This window comes from Chlorocebus sabaeus, chromosome 4, assembly GCF_047675955.1.
Source record: "Chlorocebus sabaeus isolate Y175 chromosome 4, mChlSab1.0.hap1, whole genome shotgun sequence".
Lineage (NCBI taxonomy): Eukaryota > Metazoa > Chordata > Mammalia > Primates > Cercopithecidae > Chlorocebus > Chlorocebus sabaeus.
In genome coordinates this window covers 39506381-39514886 of record NC_132907.1, presented here as the reverse complement: position 1 = coordinate 39514886, position 8506 = coordinate 39506381, and the positions used below count along the sequence as shown (strand labels likewise).

The window sequence follows — 8506 nt, the reverse complement described above, 5'->3', positions numbered from 1 at the left end:
AACCTTGGCTTTGATTCTGTCATCCTCTCCTGAAAAGGTAGGTAGGTGGCTTCTGCGCTCTGTGATGTTCAGGGAAATGGATGCTTTGATTCTCATGTGGTGATACAGTTTGGATATTTGTCCCTGCCCAAATCTCATTTTGAAATTTAAACTCCAGTGTTGGAGGTGGAGGCAGGGCCTGGTAGGAGGTGTTTGGGTCATGGGGGTGGATCCCTCATGGCTTTGTGCTGTCTTCCTAATAGTGAGTTATGAGACCTAGTTGCTTAAGTGTGTGGCACCTCCCCCTCACTATCCCTCTCTCTTGCTCCTCCTTCACCATGTGATGTGCCTGCTTTCCCTTTGTCTTCTGCCATGATTGGGAGCCTCCTGAGGGCTACCCAGAAGCAGATGCTGCTATACTTCCTGTACAGCCTGCAGAACCTTAAGCCAATCAAACCTCTTTTCTTTACCCAGCCTCGGGCCTTTCTTTATAGTAATGCAAGAATGGACTAACACATGTGACAAAGCCTGACACTGCACTGAGGCAGCCCTACTGGCAGAACTCTCATCACAGTTACCAAGCCTTTCCAAATACTTAGCTCGGTGCCCACTGAGGAGCCTACCTGCACCACATCAGTACCATTGTAAGCGTGATTCATTCCATGTTCATTCAGTGAGGGAGTATCACAAGAAGATGAATTTCAAGAACTATTTGAAGAAAGAGAGAGAGAATGGTGAGTTCTTCTAGGGTACCATTTGGAAAATGGCTATTCCCAGTGAATTATCCTTTGCAAATAGCATTTTGATGCTGTTGTTCCTTTCTTTGAGGATCCTAATGGTTCCTAGTTTTCATCTGATTTATGAGACCCAGTTATCCAGCACATGAGCTATGGAAGGGCCTTTCCAGCATAGCTCACAATAAACTTACTGCTCTAGCTTGGCAAAAACACTCCTCTGCTCCTCAAACATTCCTTCTCCAGTGTGCTCTGGGATGTAGCACCTGTCAGTCCTTTACTCAGAATGCTTTCACTCTGTGGAGCCACATGTTTTTCCTGTTCTGAAATTCTGTTCAAGACCCATCATTCTAGGAAGGCTTCCCTACCGGCTCACTTAGGTTTGATGGTGAGTATGTATCACATTCTGCTGACTGTGAGCCTTTCATGAGAAGGGACTGTGTGGCACTAGTATGTTCATATGTGGGTCCCCAATAAATGGTAGCTGGCTGGTTGTGCCAGGATCCCCTTAGTGCTTATGCTACATTCCACTCACTGCTGTGGGCTTAGCTTCCATCCTTTGTGCCAGGAAAGAAAGCCATGGGAGAGATAGGATGTGACCAGAGATGAAAGCCTAGGAATCACAGAAAATGTGTCTGACAGTGGAGACAAAGTAATACAAACCGCAATGATGAATTTTAGTTATGATTGCCATGTGTATTTGGGAAAGGAATTAGAAGATTCTGATTAGCACCCCTCATTAAGAACCAGACCTGGCTGGGCGCGGTGGCTCATGCCTGTAATCCCAGCACTTTGGGAGGCCGAGGCACGTGGATCACAAGGTCAGGAGATCAAGACTCATCCTGGCTAACACGGTGAAACCCCATCTCTACTAAAAATACAAAAAAATTAGCTGGGCATGGTGGCGGGCACCTGTAGTCCCAGGTAGTCCCAGCTACTCGGGAGGCTGAGGCAGGAGAATGGCATGAACCTAGGAGGCAGAGCTTGCAGTGAGTTGAGGTCGTACCACTGCACTCCAGCCTGGGCGACATAGCGAGACTCCGTCTCAAAAAAAAAAAAAAGAAAGAAACAGACCTGTGGATGGGACTTGCTTATACGTATATATGTTGTGGAGCTTAGTGCAGAATGAAAATATGGGGCTTGGGCTCAGAAAGTTAAGAATTTCAAGACAGCAATAGTGAGGCATTAAACCAAATTCAGGGACCTTCTCATTGTAAGGCCCCGAGTGACACAATTGTGCAGCTTGCATATCTTGTCTATAAAAGATTAACAAATAAGAGACAAAGGTTGAATGTGACTCACTGAAAATAAAGATTTATTTAAAATCAAAACCAAAAAAGCCTATTACATTCCCAATACAAATTACAGAGTCATGTTAGACTAAATCTTCTTGGTCTCATGGGATACACAGAGAACTGACTCTATCTTCAATAAGTCAGATTTTCAGCTAGAGAAAGTCACCTACTATGTGCTGTCTCTGAGAGTGGGAGTGAGTCAGATTTTTATGTTGATAAGAAGAATGGGCCGGGCGTGGTGGCTCACGCTTATAATCCCAGCATTTTGGGAGGCCGAGGCAGGGGGGATCCAACGTGGAGAAAACCTATCTCTATGAAAAATACAAAATTAGCCAGGCATGGTGGCACGTGCCTGTATTCTCAGCTACTCAGGAGGCTGAGGCAGGAGAATCGCTTGACCATGAAGGCAGAGGTTGCAGTGGGCTGAGATCGCGCCATTGTACTCCAGCCTGGGCAACAAGAGTGAAACTCCGTCTCAAAAAAAAAAAAAAAAAAAAAAAAAAGAGTGAATTTTTTATGTTGAGAAACATGGCTCTAGAAGAGATACAAATTTGGATATGAAAGATTGCTGTGAGATTTGCAAGAGACGGTGATTGGTCTGTCTATACCTTCATTCAACAAATAGTCATGGCCTAATATATTGCCAAATGCCAAGCTGCATGGCCAACTTCCTCTTGTATTGTGGAAATTTCCTGTGCTTGCTTTACTTTGGGGCTTTTGGTACATAGCGTGTTTATCAATGTCTGTGAATGGGAAGGGGCAGGAGCAGGATTGGGCAGAGTGAGAACTCTGAATTTCTGCATTTCTTTTTTATTTGTTTGTTCTTCTTGTAGAGACAGGGTCTCACTCTTTTGCCCAGACTGGAGTGCAGTGGCACAATCATAGCCTCAAACCCCTGGTCTCAAGTGATCCTTCCTCCTCAGCCTACTAAGTAGCTGGGACTCCAGATGCATGCCACCAGTACCAGCTAATTTTTGTTTTGTTTTGTTTGAGACAGAGTCTCACTCTGTCACCCAGACTGGAGTGCAGTGGTGTGATCTTCGCTCATTGCAACCTCCACCTCCCAGGTTCAAGCAATTCTTGTGCCTGAGCCTCCTGAGTAGCTGAGATTACAGGCGTGCGCCACCATGCCCAACTAATTTTTGTATTTTTAGTAGAGATGAGTTTTCACCATGTTGACCAAGCTGGTCTCAATCTCCTGACTTCAAGTGATCTGCCTGCCTCGGCCTCCCAAAGTTCTGGGATTACAGGCGTGAGCCACTGCACCTGGCCCAATTTTTTATTTAATTTTTTAATTTTTTTGGTAGAGATGGGGGTCTCACTATGCTGCCAGGGTGATCTGAAACTCTTGGCACTAAGCAATACTCTCACCTCAGCCTCCCAAAGTGCTGGGATTAAAGGCATGAGTCACCACGTCTGGCCAGAATCTGCATTTCTACACAAGTTTCCAGTTAACACCTATGTGACTGGTCATGGCCACAGTTTGAATAGCAAAGTTCTGTAGCAAACTGACTGGTTTTCAGCTGATAATACAACAATGAAGGAAGAAATGAACAACTGCTGACTGTATCTATGGATTCTTCATGGTTTCTTTTTTTAATTTTAATGATGTGGAAAAACTATTTGTGAGCTACAAATAGTTTTTATGTGTAGCTCACAAATAGTTTTTCTGTGATGAATTATGTGATGAAAATGCAAATAACACTTTCTCTTCATGGTCTTAAAGAAATGTTTTTGAAGATTAATGAGGTGAATGCTCGAAAGGCGGTAGAGTTTCCAGAAAGCATGGTACTGCTTTAGTGCTTGGCATGAATATGTAGTGGAGTCCACATGTGAGTATTTCCTTGGAAAGTTGTTACGTGATTCTATTATATTTCAGAAAATGAGACTTCAGAAACTGCATTTTAAAGTTTCTTATTCACATCACTGCTCTTAGGGACATGAACTTGTGTGCACAGAAGTTTGGGCATTTTATTGCAGCTTTCCCTGTTGAGTTAGTGTAACCATAACCATATTCCATGATTAGCTTATTAAGCTCCCAAGCCCTGGGAATGGGATTGTTCCTTCTTGAAGGTATAGAGTTGGATTTGAGTACTGCAGAAGGCATAACTATACAGTCTAGAGATTTATTTTTTGAAAACAAACCAGAATTTAGTAATCTGAAAGAATGTTATCCATCAGGGTGTCTGCTTATAAGACCACAAATGTATTTCAGGGATATTGCAGTTGCTCAACATTCAGTAATCCCATCTGCCCTTTTGGATATCCACGTCAACTGGCCTTTCTCAGCCAGGGCTCTGTGCAAGAATTAAGCCTGATTCCCTAAAGGTATCCATTGTATATAGAACATTTTGTATGTGATAGGAATTAACTTCTTTTCTGTGCATTTACATTGGTACTAATTATGTTCCATTCTTCGTAAAATAGAATAGTCACTCAAATTCTTTTCTGTGTTTTGTGGTTCAGATCAGGAACCTGGATGGAAAGGCTGCCAGTGATTCTTATCATTTTCATAGAGCTATAATTATTAATTGGCAGATTGCTGTGTAATTAGTTCCTACTATAATTATTAATTACAATAATAATTATTAAATTGAAGGAAGAGGGAGGGAGTCAGAAGTTTAAAGAAACAGTAACATATTTGCAACCTCCATTTGAGATGGACCAGGAAAACAGTCTTTGACTTAACACCAAAAAGTAGCATAGTATAGCCAAAGATTTTCAGAGGCGGAGTAGGGGAGGAGAGAGGTAGAGGCAAGTCTGGAGTAAAGATCTCAAGCAGTGCTGTCCAGTCAATGTGAGGCTGGGAGTGGTGACTCACGCCTATAATCCCAGCACTTTGGGAGGCTGAGGCTGGTGGATCATGTGAGGTCAGGAGTTCAAGATCAGTCTGGCCAACATGGTGAAACCCTGTCTCTACTAAAAATACAAAAATTAGCTAGGGGTGGTGGCGGATACCTGTAATCCCAGCTACTCGGGAGGCTGAGGCAGGAAAATCGCTTGAACCCAGGAGGCGGAGGTTGCAGTGAGCCAAGATCACACCACTATACTCCAGCTAGGGTAAGAGAGCAAGACTCCATATCAAAAAAAAAAAAAAAAAAAAAAAAAAAAAACAATGTGAGCCTCATTTTAAAAAATAAAAACGATAAAATTAACTATAATAATGTATATAATTTAACCCAAAGTGTTATTTTTAAATTATGATCAATATAATTATTTTTAATGAGAATTTTACATTCTTTTTTTGTATTCCTCTTCAAAAGCTTGTATGTATTGGATTTCCAGCACATCTCAGATTGGAATTGTCACACTTCAGTTGCTCAGTAGTCACCTATAGCTAGCGCTACTGCATTGGACAGCACACCTCTAGATGCCATATCACTTACAAAGGTTATGTACTTTATAATTAAATAGTAAAGTTGTATTTTCCAAAATGTCATAAAATACAAATATGCTAAAAGTAAAAATAAGTCATTTGTAGACTTTCTTTCTTTTCCTCTCTCTCTCTTCCATCTTTCCTTCTCCCTCCATTCCTTCCGTCTAAGCCTTGGGGCACTCTAACATAGAGAGGTCAGGGAGAACAGGAGGCCTAGGTAAAGCGACGGAAAAAAGACCAGTGAGGCAGGAGGAGAACCAAGAGAGTGTGGTGCTCCAGAAGCCACGGTATCCTGGAACCAGCTTATATCAGCTCATGAGGGCTGATTGGTAAATTTTCTGGAATGTAGTGAACAGCTTGAAGTATGTCATTGATAAAAATTATATAACTTAATTAAATAAATTGTACTTTTAAAAAGTAGTACTCAAAACTCATTTCTTCTTAATTTTTTTTGAATGAGGATTTATTTGACAAATTTTACTTAACACAATATACATAAAAGGAAATCACAATACAATGAAAGACTTAAATCAAGGCCTCAGAATTTCATACAAACATCAAGACCAAAATCCTAAAGTATTGGTATTGCATCTCAAAATTTTCCCATTAATTAAAAAAAAAAAAAATCCTAAATTTACATGCCTTACAGGTTATTAAATAAAACTAGAATTAACAAAGATGCCAAAATGTTTCACTTTAATTGTAGACAGACAGACACACACACACACACACACAAAACCACGTCTTTCAGCATGCATCTACACAGTGTACAATGTAGCAAAGGGCAACAGTGAACATAATTCAACTCCTTTTACCTCAATATGCTTTCTGCTTAAGAACATCCTATAATATAACTAACTTGAGCAAAGCTGGAACTTGTTTAACAGTTATAGTTTACTCAACTTCACTGTTACATCCTAGATGAGTATTATGTTAAAAAATACTGAGCCTTAAGTCTTCGTAACAATACTGATTTCCACTTAGAGAGTAAGCATAACTCATAAGCTTGTATTGCAGAAACTGTTAAACTGAAGTTTTGGGTTTTTCTTTAAAAAAAATTGAGCAAGAGTCAGTGATCAATTATATTCCCCATCCACCACTCATAATGGACATGGTAGACATCCCTCCCATTCCATTCATGCCTATAGATGCACGGCTTCCATTACTGTAGTAGCTGCTGTTCATTGCTCCTTGGCTGCCTATGCAATGTCTGAGAAAATCACATAAGTTTTCCTGTAAAACTTGGTCATATCCACTCATGCTGCTGTGGCCACCACAGCCACCTCCATAACCACCTCTCAGCTGCTGGCTGGCTGGGCCACCATAACTGGACTGGATTGACAAGCCCATGCCCCCCATCATTTGGCTACCGTAAGCACTACTACTGGCTCCTGCTGTAGAATTCAAGAAGGGTTCTACATCGCTGTGTTGCATATTTCCTTTGTCTTTTGACATAGCTGCCACAGCATCTTCATGAATTGCAAACTCAACATCTGCTTCACCAGTTACTGTGCCATCAGGACTAGTTTCAATGTGTACCCTCACAGGATTGAACAGTGAAAAAAAATTACAAATGTCATTCTCAGTAGCTCTGTAAGGTAATCCACACATGTGTACACTGCGTCCTGTTGTGCTCTGGAAAGTAGAGCCACCATTCCCATATTTGTGATCAGACATTCCTGAAAAACAATAATTGAGGTCTCTTCCAAATCTATCTGACCCAAATCCATAGCCATAGCCATTATAATTATCATTGGCTCTATATCCTTCACTATAAGTAAGCACCATGCCTCATCCTCTCAAAGCCAGCTCCTCTGCCAATGCTGTTAAACCCTCTGCCAGACCCAGGTCTATCATGGGACCTGGCCTCTGCATGGCCATAAGCTTTTATAGTGGATTGTAGTGAGTTCTAACTTCAGCCCTGCTGCTCTTAAAGATTTCAATATACCTGTGCCCTATTATTTCCTTGTGTTTCTTTAGAGAGCCTTTTCAGTTATTTCCTGTGAAGCAGACTGCACGAAGGCCTCCCCTGTACTCCTCCGCTGGAGTCCACCGGCAGTGTTAACCCATTTGGCATGATTTCCAACCTTGAGAAGAACTGAGCAATTTCTTCCTTGCTGCATTCAAAGGGAAGTCCTCTAAGCTGTACAAAGCCATCATTGGCCTTGTCAGGACTATTTGGACCAGTATGCTGCAACACCCAATCCATTTCAACGTTGTTTGACTTGAATGCTTCAACAAAACTGTGTCCCATAGTTTCTCTGTCTTTTTTTCACGGCCAATTTGACTTCATCTTCTGATTCAAGTTCAACAAAAGCCTTGCCACCCAGCCTGCCTTCTCTGGTGTAGATGAAATGAATACCTTGACCCTCATTTTGGATTTTGCAGTCAGAAAAAAAAAAAAAAATGCTGCACTTAATCGGCTGAGCAAGACCAGGGCAGGCCATGGACCTTCACCATAAATCCCTCTCTACCTTCAGTGCGCAACATCATTGTCTCTTACATGGTCTGGTGTCAAAACAGACCAGACACTCGACTTTGGCAGGGCTAAAAAGAAATGGCCCACTTCTTAATTATTTTAGTAGACTTTACTAACATCTATGCTCCTGAGATTATGGCTGTTGCATCTGTGTGGCGGAAATACTACATAATGGTGTGTACTACTGTTCATCTCTTTCCAACTCAGCAGTCACACTGGTAGACTGAAATTTACCATAGTGGGAGTACTTACATCACAAAAATCAGCAAAGGCAACAAATTGGAGCTTTTGAAAATTTTTCTGGAGAACCTGTTGTTAAACATTTACCAGCACACTACTGCCTGGAAGCCAAGAGAAGATAGAGTGTCAAGGCGAGAGGAATCAGTTGCGTCAAATGCTGCTAAGATGAGGTTAGTAACATAAGATTTGGGAATTGAACACTGGATTAAGCTCCATGGATTTCACAGGGACTAAAAAAGACAAAATCACCACCTTTGTGGAACTTACATTCTGATGATTGACTTGGAAATTTAATAGCAAATAGAACAGAAAAAAAAAAAGTCCTGCCTTCATGGATTGGGATGTAGTAGGCATTTTGAAGGACCTGCTGTTCTTGGAGTAGTAAATTTCATTTTCTCCACCT

At 41.4% G+C, this 8506-nt stretch overlaps 1 pseudogene; it reads right to left on the bottom strand.

Moving 5' to 3' along the window:
- Window positions 1-6464: 6464 nt before the first annotated feature.
- Window positions 6465-7810, bottom strand: LOC103221597 (heterogeneous nuclear ribonucleoprotein H-like; annotated as a pseudogene).
- Window positions 7811-8506: the final 696 nt, after the last annotated feature.